General features: G+C 35.1%; 1 protein-coding gene across 7 annotated transcripts in view; it reads left to right on the top strand.

Moving 5' to 3' along the window:
- The window catches only part of LOC127073054 (nucleolar protein 4-like), a 57,480-nt gene extending 55,380 nt beyond the window's left edge, over positions 1–2,100 (top strand). For all 7 annotated transcript variants that reach the window (XM_051014064.1, XM_051014063.1, XM_051014069.1 and 4 more), the window contains one exon: positions 1–2,100. This exon is cut by the window's left edge and continues 3,598 nt beyond it. The gene's annotated coding sequence lies outside the window, so the exon portion shown is untranslated.
- Positions 2,101–16,987: the final 14,887 nt, after the last annotated feature.

Genomic DNA, 16,987 nt, shown 5'->3' with positions numbered 1-16,987 from the left:
GCGAGTGGAGTGGGGGCGGGAGCGGAAGTTACAATGCAGAGATATTTTTTTTCTTCTTTTTTTTTTTCTCCCTTTCCTTTTTAACTTTTCGCGAGTTATTCGTTTTTTGTTTTTTCTTTTTATCCGCAATGTAAAACTCCACGAATGTAACGTGTACAGAATGTAATAAGTTTACGCGGCGAAAGATGACGAGGGTCGTCGTCATAAGCAAAACACATTCCATGAGGGGGAAAGAAGAACAAAAAGAAAAAAAAAAAATGAGAATAAAAGGAGTAATGAAAAAATTTTGGGGACGTCCGATCTTTCAAAACAAAAAAAAATAAAAAAAAAAAGAAGAAGAAAAAACAAAAAAAAAATAGAAAAAAGGAAAGAAAAGAAAGAAAAGGAAGAGGAAGAAAGTGAAAAGTTGCGAAAATACCGTCGAACGAGGAAAAGAAATTATTGTGTGAATCGATCGTTTTCTTTATTTGTTTCTTTTTTCGTTTCAATTCACGTTTAGTTGCAATTTTATTTTATATGTTCCAGAAAACCTTTCTTTCGCGTTGACGATGATTGTTCGCGAAAACGACGATTATTTCGATTCTTTCCATCTTCCGTAGCGTTTTATTCGTAATTCTCGATCTCAAGAATATTATATACGCGTTCCTTCTTCGCACGATACATTCGACGATGGTAAAGCCAAGTAAGAGAGAGAGAGAAAGAAAGAGAGAGAGAGAGAGAGAGAGAGAGAGAGAGAGAAAGAGGGAGAGAAAAAAAGAAAGAGAAAGATGGAAGTAAGCGAGAGAAAGGCGTCTATCTTTTTCTTTGAAAATCGTCTCGAATCGCCCGTGTTTTTTCGATGGATAATTAACTATTACGAAGCCGTACTCTACCGTTAATAATATTTAGAAACTATAGATATTTACAAATACAGAGAAATATGACATGTGTATGCGTCTATTTAGGATGTATGCACATGAATATGTACACACGTACATGCGCTTACATAAATACATACAATACATACATACGTAATACCGTACACACCGAACTCCATTTTTACGCTGCAAATACTTTGCTTCGCTCACGATTTTTCCGACGAACTAACAATAGCATTCACAACGAGTTTCATGCCGTTTTTATTAACGATCCTTATGCGAGTAAGCTTCGTATCTTCGAGTAAGAGTGAATAAGAGAAAGAAAGAGTTGCGGGAGGGAGAGAATCTTGCGAGACTTGTTTTATACGAGTTCTTGTGGAGAGACGAATGAGAGACGGGATTTCGCCGATATAAGTATAAATATCCTATAATTGCGATTCAATTAAAATAAGAATAATCGAACGTTTGCTCTGTGATACGGATACTCTGTTGACACTGCGTTTATAATAATGAGAAAGAGAAAAAGAAAGAGAGATAGAGAGAGAGAGAGAAAGAGAGAGAGAGAGAGAGAGAGAGAGATGAAGAAAAAAAGAAAAAGAAAATAAATACACAGAAGAAGCAAAGACGAAACATTGAAAAAGAAAGATTGTGATCTTGCAAAGAAAGAAAAAAACGTAAATGAAACTAAAAAAAAAAAGATCGATTGATTAAACTGAGCACGAGTTGAATGTATGAGAGAGAGAGAGAGAGAGAGAGAGAGAGAGAGAGAGAGAGAGAGACGACGCGCAATATTACGTTTCACAATCGTTTATTCCTCCTCCGATAGACGTAGAGATATTTCGAAAGTAATCCGTTTCTTAATTTCGTTTTTTTCTTTTATCTATTCTTGCGGGGTGCAGTTCTTCAGATCGTATAATCGTGAATTGATGTATATTGAACAATGAAATAAGATATAAAGAAAAAAAAAAAAAACAAAAAAGAATATGTATTTGTTCCTGAAAAAATAATAAAAGTAGTAATACCGTAATATTAAATATTAATAATAACGATATCGATATAATTTGATGGTACATACTTTCTTATAAGTAACATTATACATTAATACGATTATCGTAGAGTTGGTACGGTCTTCGAGGATGCCTTGCCTGTAAATGTAACACACACACACGTTAAATGACAAGAAAAAAAAGTCTTATTACCTTGTAAATGTTTTACCAAATATAATCGATTATTCAACTTATAATTCGTTTATTTAGTAGTTCTTTTTTTTTCTTACCTTTTTACAAACCCTATATAAATATAATAGATCGTATAATAAACATAAAAGATAATTATACCCATTTAGTTTATCTTGCGCAATGGAAGTTAATGTTTATTCGTATTTCTACTTTATCGATAATTCGTTGAAATCGTGTTGAATCTGATCTCTATTAAATGCCATCGTGAAAAGTCCTGTAATTTTTATGTGTCCTACGGTCGATAAAGTAGAAACAGATGTTGCCAACGAATATTAACTATAGTTCCTTATTGCGAATAAAAGAAAATACGAAAGAAACACATCGATAAAAAAGATTTATATGTTTAGAAATTTTAGAAGTTATTTAATTGTTTAATAAGATCTATTATTAAATTTTTTCCTCTGCAGAGATATCTTATAGAGCAATCTTAGAAAACAATATTAAAAATACAAATGCAAGAAAATTCTCAACTTCAATTATCGACGTATTATCCATTATCTTGTTTGATATCGCGTTCCTATTATCAGTGATGCTATCTCGATATCAAAGACGATATCAAATCGAAAAATAATCGATATTTCTGAAACATTTTTTTGCTAAATTTCATGATGAAAAAAGCAACAGAGGTAGAGAAAAAAAAATGGCCAAGATGTTATATACGACTATCCGTGTCGTTGAAAGAACCGTAGAATGGCATACGTTTCGTAAATTAGCATTACAAAAGAATACCATTTGCGATAAACGTGAGTGCAAACTGAATTTTGTAAAAACAGTTAACATGTAGCGAAAATAGTATCAGAGATAGACAAATTCGAAGAATGCACGTCGATCCAGATATGATGGATGACGAGAAAATAATTTATAGCGATGAAAGGGATGACACGACGTGTTTAAACGTTTGTGAAATGTTACTTAGTGACGTTAAGGCCTTTTGAAAAATTATTAGTAGTTTGGACGATAAAGAGTTTCGACGATCGCTTCGTTTTCCTAGAACAGTTACAAAGAACGACGACGTAAAGATTCATTCTATCTTTAAAGAAATATCGGCATTGAAATAAACATGGCGGATTTAAAAGTTACTTACTTGGCGTATAGTACTTCTTACTCGTATGTAGTATAGCCGGAGGTTAAGTCGAAAGAGAACTCGAGAGAGGACGTTCGCCACGGCACGCACAACCCTCGTGAATCCTGGCTGAGGTTTCTCGCTTCGAAGGAAGGTCACGCCAAGGTCATCGGTTGTGCGAGCCAACGATCGTAAGACACGCGATTCGCGCCGCTTCAGGAGTTTCCTTCGGCCCTTTTGCGAGCAGACCGATATCATACTCGCTTTCTAATGTACGATCGAAATCTTTCCTATTCCTTTTTTCCTCTTTCGCAATAATTTCGAGCATTATATTTTTTATTTTTTTTTATTTTCTCTCTCTCTCTCTCTCTCTCTTTTTCTTTCCTTTCTTTTCATCAGTCAGGTTTGAAACAAAAAGAAATACAACATAATTGACGTGTCGGAGAAGACAGAAAACAAAACTGTATCCAATTGGGGCAAGAAATTGAACTAAACAAAAATATAAATAGCATTGAAGCATTGAAATTGTTTCGAAGAAGAGGGACATCTCTCATCGTGATGATATAGCAATTAGCGAATGCAAAATTCATATCGTCCTATACCTCTTTCCATGTTTTTTCTCTTGGCAATTCATTAAGTATCGAGACTATAGCGTACGAGTTCTGCCATTTAACGACGCAATTAGAACTATTTCCTACCTTTGCTTTCTCCCTCTCTCCCACTCTTTCTCTTTCTTCCTCTCTCTCTCTGTCTTTCTTTCTCTTTCATAGCACGGATTCGAATTAGGCGTGATAAACGGCGGTCACGGCGGCCTTTGCTTTTTGTTGTAATCAGATGCTAACAAATTTATTTGCGCGACGGTATACGGACGCAATAAAGGACTCTCTGGTAGCCAGCTCATTAGTTCTACCTCGCACTCGTAATAAGCCCTTAATCTTCCTACCTCATGGCCGTGTACGTATGTACACCTATAACCAATAATCCAGCGGCAACTTTTCTTTCCTCCTACGACGAATCCGAGTAGTCTCTGGATCGTAAATCTCAGTCGGATATATCACGAATAAAGTGAGGGGAGAGTGAGAGAAAGAGAGAGAGAGAGATAGAGAGAGAGAGAGAGAGGGTGTATCCGCGTTTAATTGATTCATGCAATAAATCCATTATCCGAGATGCTTAATCATCGACCGAAAAGAAATCTTCTTTTTTACTTGATATTTTTATGATTTCCTTTCTTTACGACCAAGAGTATCTTCTCTTATAACAATGATACAGGAAATTATCAAGGAAATATGGGATTTAAAAATATTCGAAGGATAAAGAGAAACGTTCGATTAGTTTTGACTTGGAACAAAAGAACAAGGGAAAAGAAGAAAAAAGAAGAAAGAAAAAAGCTGGAATGAATCAAGCTTGAAACACTCGAAAGGACACTCGTTCGGTACCCCTTACGTTCCCAATTAAATTCCGTTAATAAAGTACGGAGGCAAATCGTTTCGCGCTCAGCGGAATGTGAAAGTAGATAAGTCTATGGTTTGTGGTTCGGCCGAGACACTCCGGTAAGAACAAAACCACGCCGCGTGGTGCAACCTCATTATCGGATTCGGTTTTACAATTGATCGAGAATTAGCTTTCGTTGGGATCAAGGATCGATCGGGTAGATCGTACGTATGTGTATCCAAGTACTTAGATAGAGAGTAAGAACGATCGATCGTTCTCAAATGTCATTATCACGATCGGAAGACGAGAGACGGTGAATGGCATTAGCCAACGTCATTGCTTTCGAATGAACGATGATCGATGAAGTTTCTGAGAGTCTTTAGATCGATATAACAGGAGTACTCTCTTATTATGGAAACGTTCGAGTGTTATAAAATATTCGATTTATATCACGATGACATAAGTGAAATTTATATAAATTATTTTTAGTCATTCGATCGTCGTCCCGTCGTTTCCTCCCTTTTAGAAGAAAGAAATTAATCGTTTAATGAGTTTCCTCCCGTTCGTTTTTCCACGACCAATTTCAACGGCTAGAGACAGGTCGTATCTCAAGAAAGTGGACGTCGTATATTATGAGAGAAGAGAAAAGGGTAAGAGAGAATCCTGGAGTGTCGGGCGATGGCACCTCTTAAGATGGCGTGACTCTGGCCCTATCGCATGGCAACCTCGTGGTGCATTATCGCCGCTTAATAAGCCCTATGTTCTAGGAAAAGGTCTTCGAGGGTTATGTACTTAAACGCCATGCATCCTGCATTCGTGGATCATCGGATGTTTCGCTATGCACGAGAGATTTCGTGGTTCTTGATAACTCCTCGTTTTTCTTTATTTATCTTTTTATCAATTTCGTTCGATGACCTTTTTCGAAGGGGTATTACAAAATTTTCTAGCTAACATTTCTTTGCAGATTTAAATTCCTTTGAACATTTGTTTTCCTTCTTTCCTTTTTATTCTTCTTTATCGAGTCTACGAGACTCGAGATCGAAAGATCGATGAGACGTTTTCGATAATGATGATCGAAACGAACCGAGTGACTTCGCGAAATGATCGAGCACATTCCTACGTTCCTGTACGTCGTTCATCGGCAATAGTGATGGCGGAGGTGGTCGTAGTGGCGCGAGGAAGCCTTGGGCGGGGTGACCGTACTGTACAGTTAGGATTTCGAGGAGGCAAAGAGCGTAATGAGAGAAACGTGTTGCCCTCTGGCCCGTGCGAGCCAAGCCTCTCCTCTCCTCCTTCCCTTCCTCTCTCCTCGTCGAATACATTCTCATCGAGAGACGAAATACTTTTTCGTATTACTTTTTCGTTTATACATTTTTCTGATTCGCAGAGAATTTGCAAGAAAAAAAAAAGAACAAAAGAAGAAGAAAAAATATATCAATCGTATGTAACATCGATGTCGATGAAAAATAAGATCGATACAAATCGTCTGTACGATTAAGCGAATCGTCTCTCATTATTCTAATTCTCTCTAAAGAATCCTCCCTTTCGTCGTATACGTTATCATCGAGATAAGAAATCTTTTTTTTCGTATTATTTCATCCTTTTTCTTCTTCGTAAAAGAATTTACGAAAAATACGATTTACCTCGGTCGTAAATAAAATCGATGTCTGTTAAATGTTAATTATATCTCGGTAATTAGTAAACCATCCAATTATTCCGATACCGTGTTAATTACGTATGTATAACCGATAAATAAGACGATGATACGGTAAAGGATTCTACACCTTTCACATAGTAGGTGCTTTTTAGTTAATTAGAAAGATAGTTTCAAACGGACTCGTAAGTCGGACGAGTAGGTATAAGAAAGTGGAGAGGCGTTAGCCGTGTCGCAATTAGCGTAATGCAAAGTTCTAATCTTCATGGTCTTCGCGAGTAGGTCGCATCGCGCAAGAAAGGTGGAACGTCACACCCTCGCAAGGACTCGTCTTATTATGACCGAAGACGCGCCTTGTAAAAAGAGAAAAGCATACTCTACGTAGGACCGATAAAACGTAGGTCGTTCTAACGAGAGAATGGCGCAAACTACGAGTACTGGTCAGCTATCGTTAGAAATCTCTCGTCGTAGCTAAGCTAATACGAGAGTCAATCCCACGCCTCGATGACCGACCAACTAGGATCGTTCGTTTCTCCGTGACGAACGAGATGAGTTCGAGTAGTCGACTAATCGGAAACCGGACGAGATATTACGATATTAAACCGTAATTCGCTCTTTACTATCGATCCTTCGATCAAGAAAAACTTGCCTATCTCTCTTTCTTTCTCTCTATGATCATTATACAAGATTATTATACATGTAACATAAACTCATTAGGATTTATAATGAATATTTACACGTTCACGCTTCTCAACGAACGTATTTCGTTAATTAGATATAATAATAACAAGGAGAGAAAAAAAGAATCGTATCGATATCAAAGTAGCGTTACTTACTTTCTCTTTTAAATGATTTTTTTTTCAAATGAAATATTTCCAAGATCGTTTGCACGATGAAGGAAAATTGTAAAAAATTACTAAATTTTTCTTTCGGTTATTCGACTAGGATGTTGAAGTCCTCCATGTTGTCGGGGTAACTACCAGTCGAGTTTCATAGACGTTACATTCTGATTTGCTTTCATGATGTTCCAACACTTCTTTCCATAGAACATTACGGGAGTGACGTGGATTCTCTGATGGTAGCAGAACTTTCAAACTGCTTCGCCTCTTGACTCGGGAAAAGGCAATGTACAACATTCCATACTTGCTCTTCTTCGAACGGCGCCATGTTCTTCTTAATAAAATTGAAATCTCGACGTTTCGTAGAGTATCCACCTAGGCATATTTCTTATAGTTGAATAAATTTCAACAAAAATCGTATATCCATTCGCTAAGATACCTATATGAAATAAGCTTGATATCAGCGTGTCTAATGACAAAAATTCATTTATTTCTTAATGTTTACGTTGATAATTTTTTTATTGCTAAAACAGTCATACTAAATTCGACGAATATTATAGCACTTCGTAGGGTGCTATAATAAAATCATTTATATTTTATTTCATTATTTAATCGCCCTAAACGAATTCTTTCAAAGTCGAGAGACTTTCAAAGTTAAATCTCATACTCGAAAACGTTCATCCCAATACATCGAAACTCTTAGACCTGTTTTCAAGATAAAATTGATAAATTACAGACGTCTCTCGTTTAATAATGTAAGATAAATCTTTTGATATTCTCTTCGAAGATTCAATAAAACAATTATACTCTTTCGATGTATAATCGATATATATGTTCGAAGAAGACGTCTAACATCGACCGTCTTACTTCTTTACGTGGGTAGAACGAGAAGACAGTTTCCAAGGTAAGTGGCATGCCAGAGAGACGTCGATATCTTCGAGCTACGAAAGTAAAACCCGTATTCGCGCGGTATTATCTCGTTCTTTCCTTCGAAAGCTAAAGCTTAAGAATATGGAGCAGCATCAACCCGAGTTCTGCCTTTTAACGACGACAAACCATACTGTATGGTATGAACCATCATATAATACTTATATCCCTTCTCCTTTCCCCTTAAAAAAAAAAAAAAGAAAAAGAAACAGAACGATAGTTCGAAAAAGATGAAAATAAAAAACAACTTGAGATTCTGAACTGTCTCTACTCTCTTCGTATTTCCATTCCGGTTGGTGACCTTTATGTTATTACGGGACACGTGCTGTTCTATTTGCTCCGAGATTGAAGTTTCATTCGAGTTCAGATTACATATGCTAACTTCGCGAAGTCTAGAAAGATGAAGAATAAATTTGCAAAGAGTAATTCTATAGACTTTTTTTTATGTATTCAGTAATACCTCTGTCAAATGAATCAGGGATTAATACTCTTTTTTAAAAGCGTCAATTTCGAAATTTAAAAAGGTAAAGAGGAGAAATAAATTTCTCAAAAGTAATTTCATAGATTTTTCATACATTTCGTATAATTTAATAAGTAATACCTTTGTCAAACAAATTACGAATTAATCCTTCTTCCTAGTATCGTCATTACTAATTACGGTATTAAGATCATTGAAAGTTTCTTAGAGAATTCGATAAAATTTAAAAGAAAGATCGGTGCAAATTAAAATCAGCTGTTTCGAGTCTTACTGCGTTATTTTCCATGACGAATTTTTTTTCGAAGCTAAAATGATAAAAACGAGGAATAAATTTCTCAAGAGTAATTTCATCAATTTTTCATACATTTCGTATAATTCATTAATTAATACCTTTGTCAAACAAAGTACGAATTAATCCTTCTTCCTAGTACCGTTATTACTAATTATAAATCGTTGATAGTTTCTTGGAGAATTCGATAAAATTTAAAAGAAAGATCGGTGCAAATTAAAATCAGCTGTTTCGAGTCTTACTGCGTTATTTTCCATGACGAATTTTTTTTCGAAGCTAAAATGATAAAAACGAAAAATAAATTTCTCAAGAGTAATTTCATCAATTTTTCGTATAATTCATTAATTAATACCTTTGTCAAACAAAGTACGAATTTAATTAATCCTTCTTCCTAGTACCGTCATTACTAATTACTGATCATTGAAAGTTTCTTGGAGAATTCGATAAAATGTAAAATAAAGATCGGTGCAAATTAAAATCAGCTGTTTCGAGTCTTACTGCGTTATTTTCCATGACGAATTTTTTTCGAAGTTTACAGAGAAAGAGAGTGAAAGAGAGAGAAATAGAAAGAGAAAGAGGGAGGGAGGGAGAGAGAGAGAGAGAGAGAGAGAGAGAGAGAAAGAAAGAGATAGATGATTCTGATGAAGACGTCCCGGACTCTCCTCGCTTACGTACTACCGGAATAAGTGTGGGTAATTTGTTCAACTGGCTAGACCACTTGTTTTGTGGGGAGCACCGGTGCCGTTTAAAGATCCTTACGACGTACACATACATACGTAGATAGTCACTTCCGTGCTTGAATACACACATCTTTTCTCGCGTTCATGCGGCCATTGATAACTTTCGCGGAAAAACAACTCTATAGGAATCGTTGGAAGTTGTAATCCACGGTGAAAATCGTCGTACTAACGAAACCATGATTATCTGAAACAAATATTCTTAGAATTATATATAAACGATAGAAAATAGAAAGATATTAGAAGCATTTTAGAAAGAGCGATTATCGTCGATGTTAATTGTGGAGAAAGAATAATAAATATTCTTAGAACCGGTATAAAGAAGGATATTATGATACAAAAGAAAGCAACGAAAAAAGAAAAGATGGAAAAAAAAGTTATTATCAATGATGTTAATCAAAAAGTCGAGTGGGGTGGATCGATTTGATACAGATAAGAAGGTAACAACCTGGAACGAATAATTTTCAGTTTGATACGTACGATCGAATCGTAAACTTCGATCGGTTTAGAAATAACTTTCTGAAATGATTCGAAGGTAGATTTCCGCGATAGTAAAGCCGCGCTTTCACGCAATTCTATTCCTTTAGTCTCGTGCGTGTACGATGATAGATATCACCGAGTCTCTTCCATTGTAATGCGTGTAATGAGAATCGCAAATAGCTGTACAATTTGATAAGCTTGTCAACCGGCGTTACGGTTCGTGGATTCTCAGATAGAATGGAATAGAAGGATTACGGTTATATTCCCTAAGGGCGAAGAGTAGGAACGAACAGGGTACATGTTCGCGAACGTGTTTCTTTCTCTCCTCTCAGTGATTTCTTATTATGGTAAGTTCTTCTAACGAACCTAACAGAGAAAGAGAGAAGACGAGGAGTTAGCTAGAGAGAAGAGACGACGAGTCTTTCCGATTTCGAGGACGTACGATCGTGAGAAACGAGAAAGTCCTCGCGTAATCGGAAAGGTCGACCGTCTTCGAGATCTTCTCTTTTCAAGTTAGTTACGAAGTATACTTCAATGCGGAAAGCTTCCGAGCAGACACCTGTCATGTTTCTCTTACTGAAGAATCTCTGTCTTTCTTGTTATCTCTCTCTCTCTCTCTCTCTTTCTTTCTTTCCGTCTGTCTCGTTTGTTTCGATCAAACATATTTCGCTTTCACTGGATCCGATAACATTATTGATGCTCGTTATGAAATCAGTGCCACGGTTGAACGATCGATAAAATCGGGAAGAAATTTTTCACAGACATTATATCGACCTCATCGAGTCACGAAATATCACGATCTCGATCTCGATCTCGATCTCGATCTCGATCCTCTCGATCTCAAGAGTTAGACGAGATTGGAGAAGCGTACGATGGAGGCTGCACGTACAGAACGCGTATCGTGCTCGCACAACTTGCCGTGCCGTGCAATAAGAACATTCTAATCTCCGTTCTAGCGGTACAAAGCGCGCGTTAATTACCGTGATTGATTTAAGTCTCCTCGTCGTAGACTTCAGAGCCTCGCCCGAACACGGCGAACAACCAAGCAAGTAAGCAAGCAAGCAAGCAAGCAAGCAAGCGAGCGAGCAAGCAAGCAAGCAAGAAGGCACAATATCGACCTCCTCGCGATACACTCCTCGATCCCTTCTTCGATCCTCGATCTTCGTCTTGCTACCTTCTGATCTTTGCCTGTTCGCTTATGTTCACGACGAACGCGTATTGGATACTCGATAGACGAGGAAGAAACGCGGAATTAATTCTCGAAGAAGAAGAAATCTCTCGATCTCGATGGATAATTATTTACTTATTTATATTACAATCAATTTTATCCAATCAAATAATATTTTATATCGAATTATTACAAAGAATTTTATTCTATCTTAAATCTTATCGAATATCATACCACGTTCGCCAACTTCTATATAAATTTTGATATACTTTAATAACTTAGAAAAAAGATCCTCTCTTTATTATTTTTATAAGATAATATAACTTTATTATTGAAAACATTTGTAAATGTTTGCTTGAGAAACGAAAGCATAAGAAAAAAGAAAAAAGAAATACGAACTGGCGTTTTTGATATGATTTCAATTACCGACTTTACGAGTACGAAGAGGAAGAATTGCTGATGATTATCGAAGATCTACATTTTAAAGTACAAATTGAAATTGATATGTTACGCGCGTGCGTAATGAGAAAGGTAAGAAGGGAAAAAAAAAGATTGGAAAAAAAAGAGAGAGAGAGAGAAAAAAAAGAGAAAAAGAAAATGAAAAGAAAAAAGATCATCGAGAGAATCTCGAAGGACGTTTTCTCGTGGAGAACACTCGAAGATTCGACGAGCCAAGCGACAGCGTCGAGATCGCTCTCGATCTTTCCTCTTATACGCGTGTATACGTCTAACAGCGATATATCGAAGAACGGATCAAAAGAAACCGCGACGTTTACCGCGCGAATAGAGCCAATCGCGACGACATCGATTTGCGTTTACTTCGTTCTGTCCAGCCGTATTGCCGTTCGACGTATACTACGACGTCCTTTTTTCTTATTTTTTTGTTTTGTTTTTTTTTCTTCCTTTCTTTTAGCATCATTGGAGCCGGATGTTCGTCACAGATGCATTGGAGATCCTCGTCGACGACATTTCCGTTCTGAGATCTGTCACGATAGTAAACTCCACCCAACTAGATCCAGTTCGCATGAATGTTCTGTTAAAGTTACGAAGGAAGACTACAGATTCGCATCGAGTTATCTTATTCTCCCTTTACTGTCTCTGTCTTTCTTTCTTTGCTCTTATTTTATGTCACTCTCTCTCTCTCTCTCTCTCTCTCTCTCTCTCTCTCTCTTTCTCTCTCTCTTTCTGTTCTTCTCCATCTTTCTTTCTTTGCTTTTATTGTACGTGTCTTTTTCTTATTGTGTGTGATTTTCTTACTTTGCTCTTACTTCGACTATCTCTTTTTCTCACTCTTTTTCTCCTACTCTTTCTTTCTTCGCTTTTATTATGCGTTTCTCTCTCTTTCTCTCTTTGTTATTCGTTCTTTACTCTTATTCTATGTTTCTTTCTGATTTTCTTTCTTCGTTCTTATTTTGATTGTCCCCCTCTATCTCTCTCTTTCTTCGCTCTTATTATCTACATCTCTCTTTCTTTCTGTTTTTCTTTCTTTGCTCTTATTTTGTGTGTTTCTCTCTGATTTTCTTTCCTTGCTCTTATTTTGTGTGTTTCTCTCTGATCTTCTTTCTTTGCTCTTATTTTGATCATCTCTTTCTTTCGCTTTTTCTCTTTTTCTCTCTCTCTCTCTCTCTCTCTCTCTATCATTATCTCTTACACCCATTTCGTGTCTCTTTCTTTTCCTTAGGTTTACACGAATACGAAAAGAGACAGACGATATAGTATAATTGATACCACACTACTCCTATCGTTAATAATTGAGACGTTCTCGTCCTTGAAATACTATACGAGCGTTGTTATGCACAAAGTCTATTGCAACGTAACATGCATAAATGATAGAGGACCATACAAAGTAATCCGTGCACAGTAGGACTCGTTGAAACGTAATGAAAGCGTGCCTTACTAATACTCGACTCTCGCTTCGAACTTACTTAACGTAACAATTTGATGATTATGTTTGGAATCACGTATTATTTTGCTTCTTCCTCGCTTTCCGAACTTTTGCGAAATTAACCATTACCTCATCAACTCGACTATTGTTTACTCGTTCTCGAAAGTTAACCTATCGAGCGGTATTTTTCTTTAGACTTTAAAAGTGATTCGAAATCAAATTTTAAATGATCTAGACGATCGAATAAAAACAACGTTCGCACGTTGATTACTCGTGTTTCACGTTGCTAAAGTATGAATGTTAATTAACGTTTCTGATTACCTTGTACCACTCTTTCCCTTCCCCACCCCTCCCTCCTCTCTCTCTCTCTCTCTATTTATCTATCTATCTATCTTTATCTACTTTTCTTTCGTACCATTGGAAAAATTCCAATGGAAAGAGATCACACGCGGCGAAGTTCGCGATAAAGTAATATTAAATCCTTTACGTAATCCTGCATCATTCGTAACGGCGTAGAAACGAGAAGGACGTGAGGCTGAAGCGCGAAGAACATTTTCTCGCGAATGAGCTCGCGGATTAGCATCGGAAATTTTTAATAACCGGCTCGACTCAGACACGCATAATTTAGTAGCCACGGAGCCGGCTCCAAGTACTTACTTACGAGTATCTACTAGCTCGAGAACAACGGCGTATGTGCATAGAGACGCTTACATGTTAGTAGTATCTATGTAAGTACATACAACATATATGTACGTAAAAGCGGCATTGCGTTTAGAAAAAGAGAGAGAGAGAGAAAGAGAGAAAGAAAACCATGTCGGTCGTCTATATATTCCGTCGATCAGAAGCGATTGCACGGTGTTCTGATCACAAGACATGCCGAGCACGCGGAACACCGTCGGCCTACTGCAAAGGGTGTCAATGGCCATGTGATCGTCGATCGGTAACTATGGCAAATAACGACGTACCACCGGCTTCATGTGTCCACCATTTTGCTAAATCGCCGACCCAACGATCTTTGATTTTTTATTATTATAAATATCTCAAGTACGAGACGTTTTTACTTCTTTTGCGATCGACTTGGAATTTATAACGTTTACGTTCCATGGATCGATGATTCGAAAATGTAAATAAATGTTTGCGAATAGACTTTCGATGAGATAGCTTAGAAAAGAAAGATTTTGATTGATTGTAGAAAATATTGGTGTTTTAAGATTGATTAAGCGTATTCTTATTTTGCTTACTCGAAAATGTTTTTCCACGTCAGATACGTCGTTTTTGATGAATTTTTAATAATAATAAAAGAGTATTTATAGTATTATTTAGTATATATATTATTATTAGTTATTACATATCGTATGATTTTAAGATCTATATACTATATAGATTATACTGTATCTAGTATTAATATATAATATATGATAAAACATACAGGAGATTTCAGTTAACGATTGTCATGATTTTTTAGGCGTTTTTGTTTTAAATATAAACAATAAAAGACACTTTAAATAGAACATTATCATTTGTTGACTCGATTGTCAACAAGTTATAAAAATAAAAATTGCAAGAATACTATTTTCTCAAAAAAAAAAAAATGGAGGATATATTCATTTCTTTTAAATGTTACTATATAACTTTTTCTATAGCAGTATTATAGGTGACGTTATGACAAATTCAATAACGTTGAACAAAGATACATTTCTTCAATAATTTTCTAAAAAAATCATTTTTAATTTAATAATGGATCTGATAAACATGGCACGTTCTTCGAATTTTCCTTCCCATTGAATTATTATTTATGAGGGTATTTATAGTAAATTATTTACGAAACGTCCAGACATTATATATATGCATATAGAATTGTGGATCCATGAAGCTTAGTTGCTGTTCCGCATCGCAATTTAATGAAACGTCAATACAAACACATACATATATACGTACATGTGCATGAATTCAAGAATATAAACACATACATGCATACGTACATATTTATGAATTCGAGAACATAAACACATACATGTATATACATGAATATGAATACACGATTAGCAAATAATATCGACTATCCGAATATAGGTTGTCATATGTAAGAACTATGACATAATCCTTAAGTATCAGAAATATCTTAATCGGTAAATTTAACATTTATACGATCTATGATCGATATAGCGACATACTTATTGTCCAATCATTCTTAAGTCGGAGAAATACGAGTATAAGTACTACGTTAAATTGTTACGGTCGGTTTAATAAATTAATGTAAGAAAAGGCAATAACAGATATTACGAACGTTGCGAAAGAATGTGAGTAAAATGAGACAGCAGGACGGGGAAGAAAAAAAAATGAAAAAAAAGGAAAAAGATAAAAAGAAAACAAAAAGGAAAAAGAAAAAAGAAAAACAGAAGAAAGAAAAGGAATAAATGAAGAAAAAATTTCTCACCTCGTACGCGATATTATATTATTTTTTCTCCTTACTATCGATTTCGCGTCGCGCTCGAACGCCGAGAAAGAGATAAGAATCGAGATGTTAAATAAGAAGGAGTAAAAGAAATCATCGAGCGAAAGTGAGTTGAGAATATAAATGGCTTGACGAGTTTATCTCGAGCGCATCTATCGAAAAGCAGAATGAGTTGCCATTGAGAGATTGATTTCTCGCATTCTCGTACACACACGCATACACACAACATTGTATATACGTAGCGCATACGTAATATAGACAAACATACACATATATGTGTATATTCATGTATATATATATAAAATATATATAATATATAATATAATATATTATATAATATTGTATTTATTAATATAATATATATTATATATATATATTATATAATATTGTATTTACTAATATTATATTAATAAAATTAATTATATTAAAATATAATATCAATATTTATTAATATAATATATATTATATATTATATAATATTATATATAATATATAATAAATATAATATATTAATAAGTATGTCGCTATTTCGATTATAGATCGTATAAATGTTAAATTTACCGATTAAGATATATTATATTAATATATAATATATATACACACACGTGTATATATATACATACGTAATATATTTCGCAATTTTCGAGGTATAATTCTCGAAGTTATATATATAGTTCGATGTGCAGGGTTAAAAGTGAATAAGAGTTCGTACATAAGTAAATACTTACTACCTGTAACGACCGACTCACGCGAGTTTAGCGCATATCTCGATCGTTGTGGAAAGACGCACGTTTCGGCACGCGTGCTTTAGTCGTCTATTCGTGCCTACGCACTAACAAAGCGAATAGTGCCACGTGTTATACCTGAGACGAAAGAACGAAAGGGAGTTTGCTCAAGTGACACTAAAATACCAGCTGTTAAACGAAATCTTGTTCGAGTAACACTAAAATACCAGCTGCTAAAGGAAATCTTGTGAAATCTGTTCTACTTAATAAAATATTAAAGTTCATTTAAAATTCTCTATTAAAATTACTTTAACAAAATTAGATATAATAATTTGCTGGATGTTTGTTAAAAGTAAAAAGAATAAAAGGAATTAAAAAACAGGAAATACTTAATAAAACATTATTAAATTTATCAACGAATATACGAAGTGTATATGATATTAAAGTTTGTTACAGATGTTGCCTGTAAAACGAAAATTAAATATAATAATTTTTATTGAAATGTTGCTAAAAATAATTAAAAAAAGAAGTAAAAAAGAAAAGGAATTTTTTTCGAATATCTGATATCTCCTGAAGTTTGCTTGAGCGATACTAAAATATCAGCTGTTAAACGAAATTTTACGAAATGTTTTCTACTTCATAAAATATTCAAATTCATTATAAATTCTCTGTAAACAAAATTACATATAACAAACAATTTACTGGACGTTCGTTAAAAATAAAAAACGATTAAAAACAAGAAAAGATTTTTTTAATTAAAA

Source organism: Vespula vulgaris, chromosome 2, assembly GCF_905475345.1.
Source record: "Vespula vulgaris chromosome 2, iyVesVulg1.1, whole genome shotgun sequence".
NCBI classification, from domain to species: domain Eukaryota; kingdom Metazoa; phylum Arthropoda; class Insecta; order Hymenoptera; family Vespidae; genus Vespula; species Vespula vulgaris.
Note: the sequence above shows the minus strand (reverse complement) of the source record. Positions and strands in the feature narration are given on the sequence as shown.